Raw genomic sequence first — 21,551 nt, forward strand, 5'->3', positions numbered from 1 at the left:
GAAGACCCTTGTCCAGAGCAATTTTGACAAAAACAAGGACATCCTCCACTTTTGGACTTAGCATAAGAGAATTCATTATCATTGGTCCTTGTCCTCTTAGACTCCATATTCTTCACCTTTACCTTCTCACTTTCTACTTGCTCTATATAAATCATGAGTCTAGATATATTTGTTTTGCGAATCAACATTACCATTTTGCATTTAGTTGTAACTATGTATGACACATCCGATACGAACTTGCTCATACGCGCTCTTGAGTCGACAATCATGAATGGAGAATATTTTGACAATTGAGAAAACTTTAGGGAATACTCCCTCACACGTATTCCACATTGCTTAAGGTTGGAAAACTCTTGTACAAGCCTCTCTCAACTCTAATGGGAAGAAGTGATCAAGAAACACCCCTTTTGAACTCATTCCAAGTCATGGGCTCCGCTTCTCCAGGCCTCTCACTTTTCCATTAATCAAACCAAATTTAAGAAATACCCCTTAATTGGTACGTAGCCAACTTTGCTATTTCAACTGGTAAATTCCCATGATCAAACCAATTTTATGGATACTATCGACAAACCATTAGGCATCCTCATCAATTTTAAAACCCCAAAACTATGGGGGATTCATTCTTATAAAATCAAGAACTCTTATTTCCGCTGTATTAGTATTCAGATTCATGGGAGAAACCGCCTCACGATTTACTTGAGCCATAAAAGCTTGAGCAAGTACTTGAAAACTACTTGGTACTCGGCATTGGAAAGTTGATCATCCATAGGGTCATTTGGAGCTTGTTTCTCCTCTTCAACCACATTCCTTCTAATGGAGTATCTTCATGGAGGCATATTCTGAAAATTCCAAAGAACGAGTGTTAGAGGGAAAAAAACTTAACCACTATACCGCACGACATAGATCATGAAAGAAGCGAGACTTTTTCCTAAGATGTTACATAGACTCCTATTCATAGATGTGGCGCGCTTCACATCAATGAATAATGCTCTACTTAACGTGGCATGTTAGGCTCCTAGACTCTTCTAAACCTTGTGCTCTGACGACCCGAACTAGGGGCTAGTCGTAACATAGCGATCGGGATGCGAGGAACCCAACCATAAGCCATCTCAGCATATATAACATACATAAGGAAAATAATAACATAAACATGTGAGGTAGTAATAATTAAGTGAGGAATGAGGCTAAGGGACATCAACTCTATAAGCATCCAATCGGACTACACCATATTATTGTCTAAATATGCCTCTAGTCTAGTCTTTGACGGGGGCTTAGGACAAGCTCCTAGCTCACCCTAACAATAGAAGAAAGTATAAACAATAGTAACACGAATAAAATTCTTGTCCTTGATAGAATGAGGACTCACCAATTTCTTTAAAATCTAAAGAAAATCTATAGCCACGAGTAGGGTGATCATGAGTATCATCCATCCCTACATTATAAGACAATATAGGCAAAATATTTGTTAGTACGTTAGAATGTACTAAGTATGTGAGGTATGCATGAAGAAGTAAAGAATGTAATCAATATGCCATAGGATGCATGACCAATCATAATGAACATGAGTATAGTTTAAAGAAATTTAAATCATAAGAAACTCTTGGTCAATGCATATCATAAAACATTATCATAAATTCATAACTTCACATCTCATAATTTCAACTTCAACTTGTGTGGATAGTACCTTTAACCGATAACTAAGACCATGCGATCTATTACATGGAATTCGATGACTCCTGCATCATGACAGGCGGATGACTCCTGCATCAAAATAGGGGAGGCTACCTTGCCAGGGCATACTCCAAAAGTAACTCAATTGTGCTATATGTAGATCCACTAGCTAGGCCATGAAGGCAACCTATGTGGGAAACGTAGTTTGGGACTTTAGGTTTCTACTAGGATTCTCTTGGGTAACTAACTGTATTGCCGGATAAAACCCCACATAGAAGCCCTCTCGGTGCTTAGTCAATATCCAAACGAAACTCATAAACATGGTTATAACATAGTAGGGAAAGATAGTAACTGCCTATCATCCATCCTTAAAACATATTAAGAATAACCCATCTATTGAGTGACTCATAGGAATCCATAACTTTGGTGAGAATTGTCCTTATCACCATCTTTAAACATCTTTTGATCTTAACTCTGATCATCATCATAACTTTAACTTTAGAATCACAAATCTCAACTTTAAGTCGTATAAAAATTTTATTGGAAATCATTTAACTCATGATCAACTCATAATTCATCTTAAAATCTTAATTCATACTTGGAAATTAGGATAAAACATGAATACATGATCGATTGACTTGAAAATATGCATGATCATATACTTTTTATCAGACTATATATAATTCATAAATATAATATCATTTGGAAGTATAATTGAAATACCCATAGCAAATATCATGAACCCTAGAGATCAATGTAGGAGAATTCATGGAAAAACTCTTCAATTCAATGTAATAACCATCAATTTATCTTAAAATAGATTCATAACCATGAGTGGAATCATAATTCATGCAATTTGAATAGAGATCATAAAATCCATAAAAACTCATACTTAAATTTAATAGAAAACTTAAGAAATTGATTGAGATTCATGGTTGAAAGAATCCATGAATCAATACCACATACCTTGAGTTAGAAGACCAAGGAATTATGAAGAATTTGAGAATTTTGATAGAGAGTTTGAGTGAATTTCTTTAAAGTCTTGAATGGGTTCATTAAGAGCTCTTGTAGAGAGAGAAATATTTGAGTAGGTGAATTATAAAAGAATGAATAGATTTAAGGGTTTAGGGTAGTTTGTAGAGTAGAATTAGGCCCTAAAAATGTCCAGATTCATTAACTAATAATTAGTAAAAAAATCTAAAATGCCCTTACTTAAAAACTGAATTCGAGCAAAATATCTTGCCCAGGTCTGCGATGCGGTGCTGCTCTCGGATAGGCGAATTTTTAGCGAATGAGATTTTTGACCAGATTTTAACTTAGAAAAAATTTACACTAAATGAGAACAGGTGGGCGACGTGGAGTTGCCGTGCACCTCACTGTTTTATGCAATTTTTGATGAAATTCATCTTTCGATACATGAGTCCTAAAAATTCACCAAGACCATTTTTTCATAAGTTTATACCCCTTGATCAACATTCCAAACTCGGATTTTTGAAAAAGAATAAGGATAATGCATTACGCGAGTGGCCTATTCTTGAGGCATTCTTGAGGAACTTATGAGCGTTTTGAGGAATGTTACATCACATCTATCACAAGAGATGATTTTGAACTATTTTGAACAACCATGCCACTATTCTCAGAATCAAGCAAGCAAATACCCAAACAACCTAGTCTAGGCATATCATGAACTAACTTCTTCTTTTCATTCTCAATATCGGAAATACTATTCATGAACAACCTACTAAGAGGATCGACAAACACATTTGCCTTCCTCTGATGATAGAGAACACTTATGTCATAATCCATTAATAACTCGAGCTATCTCCTTTGTTGAAGGTTCAAACTATTTTACATGAACACATATTGCAAACTCGTATGTTCGATGAACACATCAACATGGACAATATAGAGATAGTATCTCCAAATCTTCTAAACAAATACCACCATCGCTAACTCCATATCATGAGTCATATAATTCTTTTCATGAACCTTAAATTTTCTAGAAGCATAGGCTATAAGTTTACCATTTTGCATCAATATATAACCAATACCAATTCTCAGCATCACAATACACAACAAACCCATCGGATCCTTTTGGTAAGGTCAAAACTAAAGCGGAAGTAAGTAAATCTTTTAATTCTTGGAAACTCTTCTCATATGCCTCGGACCATAGTAATTTTGCATTTATTTAGTCAAATTAGTCAAAGACAAAGCAATAGAAGAAAATTCTTCCACAAACCGTCTATAGTAACCGGCTAAACCCAAGAAACTCCAAATATCTAAAGGAGATAGAGGTCTAGGCCAATTCTTAGCCACTTCGGTCTTCTTTGGATCAACTTAAATACCATCAAAAGACAAAATATGGCCAAGGAAGTCTACCAAACTCAACCAAAACTCACACTTGCTAAACTTAGCAAATAATTTACAATTCTTGAGAACTTGCAAGACAATCCTCAAATGATCAGCACACTCATCCTCACACTAAGAATAGATCAAAATATCATTGATGAACACAATGGCGAACATATCCAAGTATTGCTTAAACACCCTATTCATCAAATCCATAAAAAGTTGTAGGAGAATTTGTTAGTCTAAAAGACATAACAAAAAATTTAAAGTGACCACACCATGTTCTGAAAGTTGTCTTCGAAATATCACATTCTCTCACGCAAAGCTTATAGTAACCCGATCGTAGATCAATCTTTGAGAAACAACTAACTCCTTGAAGTTGATAAAACAAGTCATTAATTTATGGGATGGGATAATTATTCTTGATTATGACATCGTTCAATTATCGATAGTCAATACACATACGAAGAGAACCATCTTTCTTTCGAACAAAAAGAACCACAGTACACCATAAAGAGATATCTGGTCTTATAAATCCCTTATCCAACAAATATTTTAACTGATTCTTTAACTCTTTAAGTTCTATCGGGGATATTCTATAAGGAGGGATAGAGATACGCTAGGTATAGAGAAGAAGATCAATAGTTGATCACCGGGAAGCACTTCCGAAAACACATTCACCACTAAAACTGACTCGAGAGTATGGGATTCGAAATATTTATCCCTAACCCATATTATATGATACATGCAAACTTTTGAAATTATTTTTTAGCTTTAAGACACGAGATGAATTGACCCTTAAACACAAAATTTCTACCCTTCCATTCTAAGACTGACTCATTAGGAAATTGTAACTTAACCACTCGGGTTCTACAATTGATAGAGGTAAAATTGATCATATAAGGATCTACTAGATCAACTAAGGTAATTTTATGAAAAATTGATACTAAATAATTTGTATAGACTCATTTAGCCAAAACTGAATTATCAATAAGAGTATAGACTAAAAATGGCTCTAAAACGATTATGAGACCTATCAAACTTCATAGTAATGTAAGGAGTCACAAAATACAGATTTGCTTGCTTATCTAACAAAGTATAAACATCAAACTAAAAGACTCATAACATTCTAGTCACCACATCAGGAGAATCCTCCAACTCCTATCAAGTCTATAGAGTATAGAATCTGTTTTAGCAATAATCACCTCAAGAACCTGATGAAGTACCCTGATGAGCCGCACGATCCAAAATAGTATTATGAGTTTGAGAATGACCAACTCCACCTCTACCAGCATTTGAAATACAATATGTCACCCTATTACCCATCTTGCCACAACTATAACAAGCATCAAAACCTGCAAAAAATATCCTCCGTGGCTCTTTCCATACTTCTCATATGCGAAGATAGTATGACTAATCAGATCACTCCTTTGAGGCTTGGGATTAGACACCCTATCCTTCTTCAACTATGAAGCCAAATTTCTAGAAGAATTTTGTTCAGAGAACTTTGGGCAAAACTCAGAACAGCCACCATTACCAGGCCTCACATGAGAAAAATCATCACTATCAGTCCTTGCCCTTTTTGACTCCCCAGCCTCTCTTTAATATTTCCTTTCTCAATATTCTCGGCAAGTGTCATCAACTTTAAGATATCCATATCTTTGATCAACATGGCAGTTCTACACTCTTTGACCACCAAATCTGAAACACCCTAAATAAACTTGCTTATACTAGCTCTAGAGTCGGGAACTATGAGTGGATTATATTTAGAAAATTGAGTAAACTTCACGGAATACTCTCTCACTCTCATGTTAGCTTATTTCAAGTTGATGAACTCTTGAATCTTTTCCTCCCTCAACTCAATGGGGAAGAAATGGTTGAGAAATACATCATTGAACTCTTTCTAATCTAAGGGGCCCGCATCCCTAGCTCTCTCATTCTTCCATTGGTCGAACTAAATTTGGGCCACCCTTTTCAATTGATAAGTGTATTAGTCCACCTTCTCTATTGGACTAACTCCCATGATGTCCACGATCTTGTGAATACCCTCTATGAACTTTTGTGAATCCTCATCCTCTTTTGAACCATGAAACTTTGGAGGGTTCATCCTTAAGAAGTCATCACTCTTGTAGCCACCATATGCATATTTAGGTTCACAAGAGCAACCACCTTGTGGTTAGCTTGTACCACAATAGCTTGAGCAAGCACTTGGAAAGTTGCTCTAAACTCAACATGGAGACTTTCTCAACTAAAGGATCATTTGGAGCTTGTTGCTCCTCGTCAATGTTCACATTCAAATTCTTTCTTACGTAAGCTCTTTATAGAGGCATAATTTTGTATTGCAAAGAAAAAGAGTTACAAGGAAAACTTAGATAGTTTAGCTATAACGCATGATGTAAGAATGATGAAAGAAGTGGAGTTTCCTAAATGGCGCATAGCCTCCTATTCATAGATGTGGCGCACTTTACACACATGAATAAGAATCTACTTAATGCATCATGTCATACACCCTAGAAGTCTTGAACCTTATACTCTGATAAAAAGTTTGTCATATTCCAAGCTAGACCCTAGATGTGACACGGCGCCTAGAATCTCTAGAGACCCTAAGAAAGCCTCTTAGAATACATAGCATGGCATACATATCATGAAATCAAAAATAAACTTTGAATGCAGAAGATAGTCTCAAAATATAGAAATCTTGATAAAAGAAAATTCAAAACATGATAGTTGAAATGAACAAAAATACTTGTCTAGTTTGACAATGCCTCTACTAATATTTACGATCGGCGTAGGATAAGCCCTAGCTCACCCAAAACATAAGAAGTAACATAAGTCTTAACATAAAGAAATAACATAGAAGGTTTTCCCTTGAATAATAAGGACTCACAAACTAAGGAAACTCAAAGTAAGACCCCAACTAGCCACAAGAATAGGTAGGAGCGTCGTAACCTATATTATGAAATGTACTAAGTATGTGAGAAATGTGAATAATGTGAAAAAAGGACATAATAAACATGAACATGAGATGCATGGCCAACTGTCACGCCCCGGGAGGGTACCCTAGATGTGGCCAACACTCGAAAGATATTTTTGGCCTTCAAGCAAACCACTTAGTCCAGTCACACTTTCATTCAATCACATTCTATCAGCAGAAGACTCAATCATAAGAATATTGTTCATAATTTAGGGCCAAAGGCCAAACAAATACCCAATCAATAACTAACTAGAATAAAACTAGTCAAACGGACAAATCCACACTTCCACACTCTAGTCTATGAAGCCTCTAACAATAATCCAGGAGGTGTCAATAAAAATTCCATGGCAACCAACGATCAAAATAAAGAAAACAAAACAAAGCTATAAAGATAATCTCAGTATCCTCTAGAAACTGAGAGGACTCACCAACTAGCTGGAAGTAAGTAGATCTTCAACGGTGCGCCGATTGATGATCTCGAGTACTTGTCTCTATATCACGAAATGATGCAGGCTAAATGGCGTCAGTACATGGAATGTACGAGTATGTAAAATGGCCGAATGAAACAAACATCAAGGGAGAATCAGATCAACTCGAAATCTCAACTCAAGAGAAAGAACAACTCAATCAAGTGTCCTAAGTCTAAACAGGGATATTATTTAGAAGGGACCAATCACATACAATTCAAACCAATCCGACTCAGAGTACTATCAAGACCTATATGGGAGTTTCTCTTATCCGACAACCATCACTTATGAGCCAGTGACAGTACAACAAACTAACGTTATTGCCGCGTTCCTTCATACTTTGCCAGGGTATGAACGTCTCAAACACTCATGGATCCAATCCAACCAAGTCCTATAATGTCACGACAATATTTTTGGAGAAACATTCGACTTTAACCGTTCAATCCCCTCCTACGTTTGGCGACGTAGTTATTGGATTCGAGTTATTACTTACTCTTACCCAATTCGTTGCTCGATACTCCTCCCAAGACTCAATGCTCATAAAACTCCATCCAATCAACTTAATCAAATCATATCGACAAGTCTCATTTCGAACCTTGTCAAATCATCAATTCTATCACAATCAAACCTCTTCTAATCATACTATCCAATCAATACCAATCATATCTTTCGTGAGTAGTTAGATATGCATTTATAACAACAGACAACTTATCCAATTGTTTCTCTATTCATTTAACACATCCTTTGGGACTCATCACAACTCCAAGATTCTAAATCAACAATTCAAAATAAGCAACAAATTTAAGAAAATAAACATATTTAATATAATCAACATAGTTAAGAAAATCAATAAAATATGTTTAACAACTCATATCCATCAACTCATACTAATCATGAAGATTTTAGAAATTTCTTGACTCAACAACATCAACATAACAAGAATCAAATTAATAGATGGAAAGACTCATTTGGACATAAGCCTATCAAAAAACTCTATTCTTATGAACATTTAACCTCAAAGAAGATGTAGGGCACATGCGTAGACTCAACCCATGCATTGAGTAGACTTACATACCTTGGTGAAGACTTTGAAGAAATCTTGATGTTTGGTCTTCAATGGAAAGCTTGAATTCTTGAAGCTCTTGAAGGCAATCCTTGTTGGAAATATATTTGAAGGAGAAGAGAGGGGATTTCTAGGGCTTTTTAGAGATAGGAATGGACTGAAAATAATGGTTCAAAATGTCTCAAGGCTAATATATATATAATTTGGTAAATGCCCAATTTGCCCTTTCTTCGAAAATCTAGAAAAAGGGGCTAAAACACTCCTGGTGCGATAGTGGCGCATCGCGCCACTGTGGTGCCAAGGCGAATATAGGCTTAAAACCTGCACATCTGATAGTGGCGCACCGCGCCAAGGACCAAACTACTGAGGCTAATTTCTGGCACTATAGTAGCGCGTCGCGCCCTTACAGCACCAAGCCTAAGTTTTCTAGATTCTGGAAAATGGGCTTAAAAACCCTGCAGGCCTAATAGTGGCATGCCGCGCCAACGGCCAAACTACTGAGGCTTGTTCCTGGCGCTATAGTGGCGCATCGCCCCACTGTGGCGCCAAGCCCAGTTTTTCTGCAGTTATAGCCCAGGCCTGAAATTCCTGCAGTACCAGTCCATCGTATGATAGTCATAACTTTTGACTCCGAACTCTAAAATTTACTATCTTAATGGCGTTGGAAAGAAAACTCGAAGACCTTTAATTTAATAGGTCATGGGCCACCCAGATCATCATATTTCAAAAGATATGGTCGTTAGAAGTTGACCCCTTATACGAACTCAATTTAAAACTTAGCCAAGACGAATTTTTTGGACTTAGCTTGGTCTTAGGGATCCTTGTGACCCCACATCACCTCTAACACTCTTTAATTACTTGGGGACTCATCATAACTCATGCATACATTTCACAATAGTCGAGTTCGATCCTATACTTACGCGAAGAAGGGTCCGAATCTTAGTGAAAATTTTTGGGGGTGTTACATTATCTCTCCCTTGGGATCATTCATCCTCGAATGATGAGTAAACCAAGGATGGACTCGAGGTACAAATAACAATCAGAGTTCAGTCATTCAACCAATCAAGTTCTCAAAATAATTTACTATCCAAACTCAAAATGCGCATATGAATTCAAATTAAGAAAATGGACATTACCTTCAATATTTTCATCGATGGGCACAAATAGATGCGGATATTTAGCTTTCATATCTTCCTCCGCTTCTCATGTGGCTTCCTCGACGAATTGATTTCTCCACAAAACTTTGACTAAGGCAATCTCCTTGTTCCTCAATTTGCAAATTTGGCGATCAAGGATTTGGACCGAAACCTCTTTATAGGACAAGCTATCCTTAACTCCAACTCTATCAATGGGGACTACCAATGAAGGGTCGTCCAAACACTTCTTCAACATCAAAACGTGAAATACTGGATGAATGGAGGCTAGCTCCGAGGGTAACTCCAATTTATAAGCGACACTCCCTATCCTCCTCACAATTCGATAAGTACTAATGTATCGAGGGCTAAGCTTTCCCTTCCTTCCAAACCTCATGACGCCCTTCATGGGTGACACTTTCAAGTATATCAAATCATCTACCTCAAACTCTAAGTCTCTCCTCCTCACATTGGTGTAAGAATTTTGGTGGCTTTGGGCTGTCTTTAGCCTATCTTGAATAACTCTCACCTTTTCCATAGCTTGGTGAACAAAATCAGGCCTAATCAACTCAACTTCACCGACCTCAAACCACCCAATTGGTGATCTACACCTCCTCCAATACAAAGCTTCATAGGGAGCCATTTGAATACTTGTATGATAACTATTATTGTATGCAAACTCTATGAGAGGTAAGTTATCATCCCAATTTCCTTTGAAGTCAAGTACATATTCCCTCAACATATCCTCCAATGTCTGGATGGTGTGCTCCGCTTGGCCATCTGTCTGGGGATGAAAGGCCGTACTAAGATTCACCTTTGAACCTAGTCCCTTCTGAAAGGATCTCCAAAATTGGGAAGTGAATTGAGCTCCTCTGTCTAAGATGATAGACAAGAGAACCCCATGCAATCTGACGATCTCCTGAATGTATAATTTTGCATAGTCCTCTATGGTGTCAGTAGTCTTAACTGCCAAGAAGTGAGCCAGTTTTGTCATCCTATCCACAATCACCCAAATCGAATCATGTTATTTTAGGGACCTCATCAAACCCGTAATAAAGTCCATATTGATCATCTCCCACTTTCATTCCGGAATTTCTATATTTTGAGCTAACCCACATAGCCTTTGATGCTCAACTTTAACCTGTTGGCAATCCGGGCACTTCGAAATAAATTCCGTAATATGTCTCTTCATTCCGCTCCACCAATAAACTTCTCTCAAGTCATGATACATCTTTGTAGAGCCAGGATGAATAGAGTATCTAGAACTATGCGCTTCGGCCATACTTTGTCGCAAATCATCAACATCTGGGACACACAATCTATTTTAGTACCTCAACACACTATCTCCCCCTTTGGTAAAAATCATCACCTTTTGTTTGTAAACAACTTCCTTCAATTAAAGAAGGATGGGATCTTGGTCTTGCTCCTCTTTTACCTCTGTCACGAGTGAGTATGCAGACCCATCCCAAACATTAACTCTGCCTTCATTATTCTCTTCAAGCCGAACTCCCAATTAAGCTAGTCTATGCACCTCTTTAGCCAATTCTTTCCTCCTCTCCTCTACATGGGCAGTGCTACCCATAGACAACCTGCTAAGAGCATCAGCAATAACATTAGCTTTACCTGGATGGTAGAGGATGCTTATATCATAGTCCTTGAGTAGCTCGAGCCATCTCCTTTGCCTCAGATTGAGTTTCTTCTGGCTGAAGACGTATTGTAAACTCTTATAATCGGTGAACACGTCAACATGCACTACATACAAATAGTGTCACTAAATTTTAAGAGAAAATACCACAACTGCCAGCTCAAGGTCATGAGTTGGGTAATTTCTCTCATGAATCTTTAGCTGCCTTGAATCATAGGCTATCACCTTTCTCCTATGCATCAACACACAGCCCAAACCAACTCTAGATTCATCACAATAGATCACAAAATCCTCTGTTCCCTTAGGCAAAGTTAGAATAGGAGCAGTGGCCAGTTTGGTCTTTAATTTCTGGAAACTCTCCTCGCAAGCATCGGACCATTGGAACTTAGCCTTCTTTTGGGTCAGCTTGGTTAATAGTGATGATATGGATGAGAATCTCTCTACAAACCTTCGATAATAGCCAACCAAACCCATGAAGCTCCTTCTATCTGTTGGGGATGTGGGTCTGGGCTAATTTTTCACTGCCTCAATCTTTTGAGCATCAACCTGAATACCATCTCCAGATATAATGTGGCTGAGAAAAGCCATTGATGCAAGCCAAAATTCATATTTGGAGAACTTTGCATACAATACCTGGTATTTCAAAGTTTGCAAGATGACTCTAAGATGATAGACGTGCTCCTCCTCATTCTTGGAGTACACCAATTTATCATCAATGAATATAATCACAAACATATCAAGATATGGCTTAAATACTCGATTCATGAGATCCATAAAAGCTGCAGGGGCATTGGTCAACCTAAAAGACATAACCAAAACTTGAAATGGCCATAACGGGTCTGAAATATTATCCTTGGGATGTCACACTCCCTTACCTTCAACTGATGGTAACTCGATCTTAGGTATATCTTTGAGAAATAAGTGTCACCCTGAAGTTGATCAAATAAATCATTTATTCTAAGGAGAGGGTATTTATTCTTTATGGTGACCTTGTTTAGTTGCTTGTAATCAATACATATTCTAAGGGACCCATCTTTTTTTCACACGAATAGGACAGGAGCACCCCATGGTGAGATACTCATCCTAATGAATCCCTTATCTAACAAGTCCTTCAACTATTTTTTTAACTCTTTCAACCCAGCAGGAGCCATTCTTTATAGAGGGATAGAGATAGGCTGGGTACCAGGAAGGACATCGATCCCAAAGTAGATCTTCCTATCAGGAGGGACTCTAGGCAGATCTTCGAGAAATACATCATGAAACTCATTGACAATCGGGACCGAATCAAGGAATGGAGGCTTGATACTGTCATCTTTAACTCGGACGATGTGATAAATACACCCTTTTGAGATTAGTTTTCTGGCCTTAAGGTAGGAAATAAACTTACCCTTAGGCATGACAGGACTACCCTTCCACTTTATGATAGCCTCATTCGGGAATTTGAACTTGACAATCTGAGTCCTACAATCAATATAGGCATAACAGACATAAAGCCAGTCCATGCTAAGGATCACATCAAAATCAACCATGTCCAACTCAACTAAGTCAGCCAAGGTATCCCTGTGATGGATTGACACAGTGCAATCTCTATAGACTCTCTTAGCTAAGATAGAATCATCGATAGAAGTAGCTACACTGAAAGGCTCAAGAAGACATTCAAGGATTTTATTAAATTTACTAGCCACATAAGGAGTCACAAAGGATAATGTGGCACCCAGATCCATTAAAACATAACAATCAATAGATGAGACTCGAATCATACCCATCACGACATTTGGAGAGTTCTCCTGATCTTGGCGACTACCCATGGCATATAGACGGTTTGTACCTCCACTCATACCTGAAGTAGTACCCCTCGGATTACCTCTAGCTGGTGGTGCGATGGTAGAAAACTGGGCTCTGTCTCCCCATGTTCGATACTCCTTCTGAAAATGGTCTACTTGGCTGCATTTATAACAACCAACCCTTACTGCTCTACACTCTCCCAAGTAGAGCTTACCGCACTTGCCGCATGGCATTTTTCCCTTCGAACCTTGACCCATGCTAGCCTGGGATTGAGAACCCTGAGATCTAACATTCTAGTGACTTTATCCCTGCCGATCATACCTGTTATGCAGCATAGGTGCACTTGCGGTGGATGAGGCATAGTTGGAATGCCTCTTTTGGAAGAAGGACATATTGCCCTTATTCTGCCTCTGTTCATTCTCATGTCCCTCTGATTTTGCCTTCTTCCTCAGATGCTCCTCCCTATCTTTCCTCTTCTCATCCTCTACCTGTTGAGTATATACCATTAATCATGAAATATCTATGTCGGAGACTAACAATGCCGCATTGCACTCCTTCTTCATATGTCTTTCCAATCCGAAGACAAATTTCCTCATCTTCGACCTCATATCTAGGATCATCTCTGGAGCATATCTGGATAGATGGATGAACTTTAGACTATACTCCTTAATGGTCACACCCTCTTGTTTTAGATTCACAAACTCCTCCACTTTCGCTTCCGTCAACTCTCTGGGAAAGAAATAGTCAAGAAAGGCTCCCTCAAATTCATCCCACATAGCAGGCTCAACATTTTCACCTCTACTTTGTTCCCACTGGTTATACCAGATGTTTGCCACATTTTTGAGCTGATAAGACACCAACTCAACCCTCTCGATCTCTATAGCATGCATAGCTTTCAGGATCTTCCACATCTCATCAATAAAATTTTGGGGGTCTTCATTAACCTTAGAACTCGTGAATACTGGTAGATTCATTCTCAAAAAATCTGTAATTCTTGTGGCAGCAGACGGCTCTTGGGAACTAGAGCTAAGAGTTGGCAAACTCTAGTTACCATTGCGGGCAGCCACTAATTGAGTGAGCATGGCAATCGCTCCTCGAAAGTCTGCCTCTGAGGTTGGTGCAGGCGGAGTAGTAGGAACTTGAGGTGCCTCAGCATACCTTACAGGTCGGCCCCTAGTCCTCAATGGGTGTACCTCTAACTGTGGCATCTCTGTATTATCGGCATTCCTCTGGCTAGCAGTAGGTTTAGGAGGCATTACCTGCAACGTATAAATACACGAATTAAAAATAAAGTTTTATAGAGTTTAACTCTATCACATAAATTCCGAGTATGAAAGAAGTGAAACAATTCCTAATGTCTTATAGCCTCCTGATTATAAGTGTGGTGCACAACACACCCATAAGCAAGACTCTACTAGACACGTCTTCATAGAATCCCTAGGACTCTTGAACTCTGTGCTCTGATACCATGTTTGTCATGCCCCGGGAGGGTACCCTAGACGTGGCCGGCACTCGAAAGCCATTTCTGGCCTTCAAGCGAATCACTTGGTCCAGTCACACTTTCATTCAATCACATTCTATCAGCGGAAGACTCAATCATAAGAATACTATTAATAATTTAGGGCCAAAGGCCAAACAAATACCCAATCAATAACTAACTAGAATAAAACTAGTCAAACGGACAATTCCACACTTCCACACTCTAGTCTATGAAGCCTCTAACAACAATCCAGGAGGTTCCAATGACAAGTCCATGGCTACCAATGATCAAAATAAAGAAAATAAAACAAATCTATAAAGATAATCTCGGTATCCTACAGAAATTGGGAGGACTCACCAACTAGATGGAAGTAAGTGGATCTTCAATGGTGCGCTGGTTGATGATCTCGAGTACCTATCTCTGCATCATGAAACAATGCAGGCCAAATGGCATCAGTACATGGAATATACGAGTATGTAAAATGGCCAAATAAAACAAACATCAAGGGAGAATCAGATCAACTCGAAATCTCAACTCAAGAGAAAGAACAACTCAATCAAGTGTCCTAAGTCTAAACAGGGATATTATTTAGAAGGGACCAATCACATACAATTCAAACCAATCCGACTCAGAGTACTATCAAGACCTATATGGGAGTTTCTCTTATCCGACAACCATCACTTATGAGCCAGTGACAGTACAACAAACTAACGTTATTGCCGCGTTCCTTCATACTTTGCCAGGGTATGAACGTCTCAAACACTCATGGATCCAATCCAACCAAGTCCTATAATGTCACGACAATATTTTTGGAGAAACATTCGACTTTAACGGTTCAATCCCCTCCTACGTTTGGCGACGTAGTTATTGGATTCGAGTTATTACTTACTCTTACCCAATTCGTTGCTCGATACTCCTCCCAAGACTCAATGCTCATAAAACTCCATCCAATCAACTCAATCAAATCATATCGACAAGTCTCATTTGAAACCTTGTCAAATCATCAATTCTATCACAATCAAACCTCTCCTAATTATACTATCCGATCAATACCAATCATATCTTTCGTGAGTAGTTAGCTATGCATTTATAACAACATACAACCTATCCAATTGTTCCTCTATTCATTTAACACATCCTTTGAGACTCATCACAACTCCAAGATTCTAAATCAACAATTCAAGATAAGCAACAAATTTAAGAAAATAAACATATTTAATATAATCAACATAGTTAAGAAAATCAATAAAATATGTTTAACAACTCATATCCATCAACTCATACTAATCATGAAGATTTTAGAAATTGCTTGACTCAACAACATCAACATAAAAGGAATCAAATTAATAGATGGAAAGACTCATTTGGACATAAGCCTATCAAGAAACTCCATTCTTATGAACATTTAACCTCAAAGAAGATGTAGGGCACATGGGTGGACTCAACCCATGCATTGAGTAGACTTACATACCTTGGTGAAGACTTTGAAGAAATCTTAATGTTTGGTCTTCAATGGAAAGCTTGAATTCTTGAAGTTCTTGAAGGCAATCCTTGTTGGAAATATATTTGAAGGAGAAGAAAAGGGATTTCTAGGGCTTTTTAGAGATAGGAATGGACTGAAAATAATGGTCCAAAACATCTCAAGGCTAATGTATATATAATTTGGGAAATGCCCAATTTGCCCTTTCTTCGAAAATCTGGAAAAAGGGGCTAAAACACTCCTGGCGCAATAGTGGCACATCGCGCCACTGTGGCACCAAGTCGAATATAGGCTTAAAACCTACACATCTGATAGTAGCACGCCGTGCTAAGGAACAAACTGCTGATGCTAATTTCTGGCGCTATAGTGGCGCGTCGCGCCCTTACAGCGCCAAGCCTATGTTTTCTGGGTTCTGGAAAATGGGCTTAAAAACCCTGCAGGCCTAATAGTGGTGCACCACGCCAAGGGCCAAACTACTGAGGCTTGTTCCTGGTGCTATAGTGACGTATTGCGCCACTGCGGCGCCAAGCCCAGTTTTTCTGTAGTTATAGCCCAAGCCTGAAATTCCTACAGTACCAGTCCATCGTAAGATAGTCATAACTTTTGACTCCGAACTCCAAAATTTACAATCTTAGCGGCGTTGGAAAGAATACTCGAAGACCTTTAATTTAATAGGTCATGGGCCACCCAGATCATCATATTTCAAAAGATATGGTTATTAGAAGTCGACCCTTTATACGAACTCATTCTAAATCTTAGCCAAGACAAATTCTTTGGACTTAGCTTGGTCTTACGGATCATTGTGACCCCACATCACCTCTAACACTCTTCAATTACTTGGGAACTCATCCTAACTCATGCATATATTTCAAAATAGTTGAGTTCGATCCTACACTTATGCGAAGAAGGGTTTGAATCTTAGTGAAAAATTTTGGGGGTGTTACACCAACATTCCTTGAAAACATAAAGTAAATCATACAATCACGAGATAAGGTCAATGCATCATAAAAAGACATTATTAAAAGCTTGTTAGAAAATATAGTCATTTTATGGGATATGGACAGTAACTAATAATAAGAACATGTGAGCTATAACATAAAATCCGGTGTAACTCATACACAAAACAAAAGTGAGGCTACTTTCCAAGAAGGACTTGTAACATCCCTCAAAAATGCTCACAAGTTTCTTAAAATGTCGTGGGAATAGGACACTCAAGTAATGCATTATTCTTAATCTTTTTTGGAAAATCTAAGTTCAAAATATCGATCAGGGGGTCAAAACCTGTGGGAAAATAGTTTTGGTGGATTTTTAGGACCTGTAGATTGAAAGATAGATTTCTAAAGAAACTGCACAAAACAGAAAGGTCTGCGACAAGTCCGCATTGCAAACCTGGAAAGGGTTTTCTGGCTGAGTTGTATTTTTAGTAAGGAAATTTTAGACTTTTCCTAAAATGTTAGCTAATGAACCTAAAAAAATTTAGGACCTAATTCAACTCTATAAATTAACCTAAACCTCTAATTCTATTCATTTTTTTATAATTCATCTACTCAAATATTTCTCTCGCTACAAAATACTCTCAAGGACTCCATTGAAGACTTCAAGTAAATTCACTCAAACTCTCCATCAAAACTCTCAAGTTCTTCCAAATTATTTGGTGTTTTCACTTAAGGTATGTGGGTATGGATTTATGGATCCTTTCATCCATGAAGCCCAATCAATTTCTCAAGTCTTCTATCAAATTAAAGTATGGTATTTTATGGGTTTTATGATCTCTACTCCTATTGCATGAATTTTAATTCAAATTATGATTATGAGTCTATTTTGATATAAATTAATGGTTATTGCATTAAATTGAAGAATTTTCCCATGAATACTCCTATTTTGATTTTTAGGGTTTATGATGTAAAATATGTGTATTTTAAATTACACTTCCAAAGGATATTATCTATATGAACTATGTATGGGCTGATATAAAGTTTATGATTATGCATGATTTCAAGTCAATTTTATAATTTTCAAGTCAATTGATCATGCATTCATTTCTTACCCTAATTTCAAGTATAAGCTATGATTATGAATTTCCAAATATGAATTAAGTCTATGTAAGTATGATTGTAATGATGAAGACATAATTCTCACATTACATGTATGTTATAAAAATGAGCTATTTTATGATTTCAAACCAATGATAATGACTATGATATATAAAAGTATGATTTCTGTGCTATGTATGTATTCCGTGGGATTTGACTTAGCACCAAATGTGGAATTGAGGTGGAGGCTCGAAATACGGGATCCTTATATAATGTCTCTTGTCTCATAACTACGTGCCATCGTAGGATTTCCTTTATGGACTAGCTAATGGATCCAAATATAGCATATGTATGACCTGCCTAGCGGGGTAGAATCTACCTTGGCAAGTAGTTCCTCTTTCCTCCAATGTAGGGACAACATTGAGATTCCATGTTATAGCTCTCATGGTCTTATTGTAGGTTATGGTTCCTATCCCACATATGTATGTTCTTTTTTATATTTTAAATGACTAATCCTATCTTTTACTTTATATGATACTCTTATGGTTTATTATGCATTGATCCTTCTTAAAAACTACTCATGATTTTTACTACTTCTCCTATTATGCTATTTAAAATGGTCATTTGTATAAACATGGTTTTCTATGCATTGCATTGCCTCATACTTAGTACATTCCAATATACTAATGCATACTTTTTGCCTACATTATATTATAATGTAGGGGTTGAGGTTGAAGATCATATTCATCTACGTGGCTAGTTAAGTTTTCCTATCCATCAGTTGTGGTGAGTCCTCATTTATTGGGTACTAGTTATCGAGTTAGTTATTATTTTCAAAGACTTTTTGTTATATTTTATTTTGAGGGTGAGCTAGGGACATGTCTTATCCCCCCCCCATACTCATGTGTAGAGGCATCTAGTTGGACAAATGTTTCAAGTTTATATTGTCATGTGACATTCTTAAATTTCTATCCATAGTTTAGACTCTCCTATGATGTTTTGCTTTTATTTTAACTTGTGTATTCTTATGATATGTAGAAGAGGCTTGGTTGGAGCCCTTTGGGGCTTCGATCACCATGTTACGACTAGGCTCTAGGTCGGTTCGTGACAAACTTAGTATCAGAGCACAAGGTTTTTCAAGTATCCTAGGGTGTCCAATGTTCCGCTTCAAGTAGAGTCTTATTCATGGGTGTTAAACGCGCCACACTTATGAGTAGGAGACTATAAGGCATTTTAGGAATTCTCAGTTCTTTCATGATGCATTTCATCCGATAGAGTGGTACTCTAAGCCCTTCCCTCTTAACGTTCTTTGCGATTTTCAGAACATGCCTCTAAGAAGACAAATCTATCAAGCTAATGGTCCTCTTCCCGATCAAGTAACTAATGAGGAGTTTTGGACCGCTATCACTATTCTAGCTCATATAGTGGCCAACCAAGGAGTAATGGCTCCTCCAAATATGATCACACTGGCTTCAAGAGTTAAACACTTCACAAGAATGAACCCTCTCGAGTTCCATGGTTTGAAAGGCGATAAGGATCCCAAAGACTTTGTTTATGAGCTATATAAGATTATGGATATTATGGGGATGTCTTCGAAAGAGAAGGCGGAGATGGCGACCTACCAACTTAGGGGTGTTGCTCAAGTGTGATTTGACCAATGGAAGGCCAAAAGGGTTGAAAGAGGCCCTATATGTTGGGAGGATTTCAAAGTTGATTTTCTTGACCGCTTCTTTCCCTTAGATTTGAGGGAGGTGAAGGTGATGGAATTTATCAACTTGAAGTAAGGGAGTATGAGTATAAGGAAGTATTCCCTCAACTTCATAAAGTTGTCCAAGTATGCTCCGACTTTAGTGTCCGACCCTTGAGCCTAAATGAGTAAATTTATATCAGGGGTTTTAGATTTAGTTGTTGAAGAATGTAAGACATCCATGATAATAAAGGAAATGGATATCTCTAAACTAAGGACTCATGCCTAGCAAATTGAAGAGGAAAAGCTTAAGGGGGTTCCCAAGATGACTAAGAAGGCCAGATTGAGAATGGATCATCTTTTGATAACCCTTTAGTGCCTAAGTATCACAAGGATAGGGTGCCTAACCCTAGATATCAAGGTGACAATTATAGTGGTCAAGCTTTTCTCGCATGCCAAAAGTGTAGAAGGTACCATTCGGGAGTTGTTTAGCCAGTTTGGGTGCATTTTTGGTTGTGGTGCAAAGGATCATAAGTTGAGGCATTGTCCATGGGTTGCTAGGAATGATAAGGATAGTCATCAGCGATCTCAGCCCAACCCTTCTATGGGTCCCCAGAATTTACGTAGTGCTTTATCCTGTAAGTGTGAATTCCCTTTTTGAAATGGTAATGAATATGGATTAGTTGCATGCATATTGTGCTTCTATAGATGGTAGAACTCATTGAGTCAAGTTTTAATTCCTAAATGAGTCTATTCTATAATGGAAGGGTCATGATTCAGTATTTAAGGGTAGCTTCAGTTTTTGTTGTAAGGCTCTAGTTGGGGTCATGATAGATAGAGAGAGAGTGGCCATTTCATGTTTTGATAAACTGTGGCATGTTTACCCCATTTAAGGTTATAGACATGGAGAAAGAGCTAGACAGATCTTATTATAAGAAATATATATGTAAGAGTATATTGGTGTGTTTGTTAGTAGGAATTAATGCAAATGTAGATGTAGATATTCTAGGGTAGACACAAAAATTATTAAGTGATGTTGACTTCAAGGGAGCCATAAAGTGGTTAGAATGGTAGGCTTGAATGTGTGGCTGTAGATATGTGAATGATTGTAGTAGTCTATTGATGACTTCTTGTTAAGGGTTTCAAGTGAGTGTACTAGAAGTTGTTATAGAACTAGGATTGAATGTAGTGTTAATGACATATAGGTGAATGTATGATGAATTTGTGTTTCTTTATTAGGTTTTGTGGTTTGTTGAATACAAGTAGTAAGGGGTACTACTCTTGGGATAAAATTTTCATATAAAAGGGTCTAGGATCCTAAGGTATATTGACAAAATGGCATATGAGTTAGACTTTCCATTTGAGTTCTCTTTGGTTTATCCGGTATTTCATATGTCAATATTGAGAAAGTTTGTGGGTGATCCAAATTTTATTGTACTAATAGAGAATGTGAGTACTGAAGAAAATTTGACTTATGAGGATGTCCCAATTGAGATTTTAGACCGGCAAGTGAAGAGGTTAAGGAATAAAGATGTTGTACCCATAAAAGTTTTATGGAAGAATCAATAAGTAGAGAGTTCTACGTGGGAAGCGGAATCAGACATGATGAAGCGTTATCCATTTCTCTTTCCTTCCACTCAAGCCTAAAGGTACTAAGTTGTTCATGATAAAATTGATTAAACCCCTACGTTTCAGTTCCATATGTCGTTCATATGCATGCATGATTAATCAAAATGATTTTCTCAAATACTATGTTTTATATTAAGTATGAAGTTTACATGTTC

This window comes from Solanum dulcamara, chromosome 3 (assembly GCF_947179165.1).
Source record: "Solanum dulcamara chromosome 3, daSolDulc1.2, whole genome shotgun sequence".
In the NCBI taxonomy this organism is placed as follows: domain Eukaryota; kingdom Viridiplantae; phylum Streptophyta; class Magnoliopsida; order Solanales; family Solanaceae; genus Solanum; species Solanum dulcamara.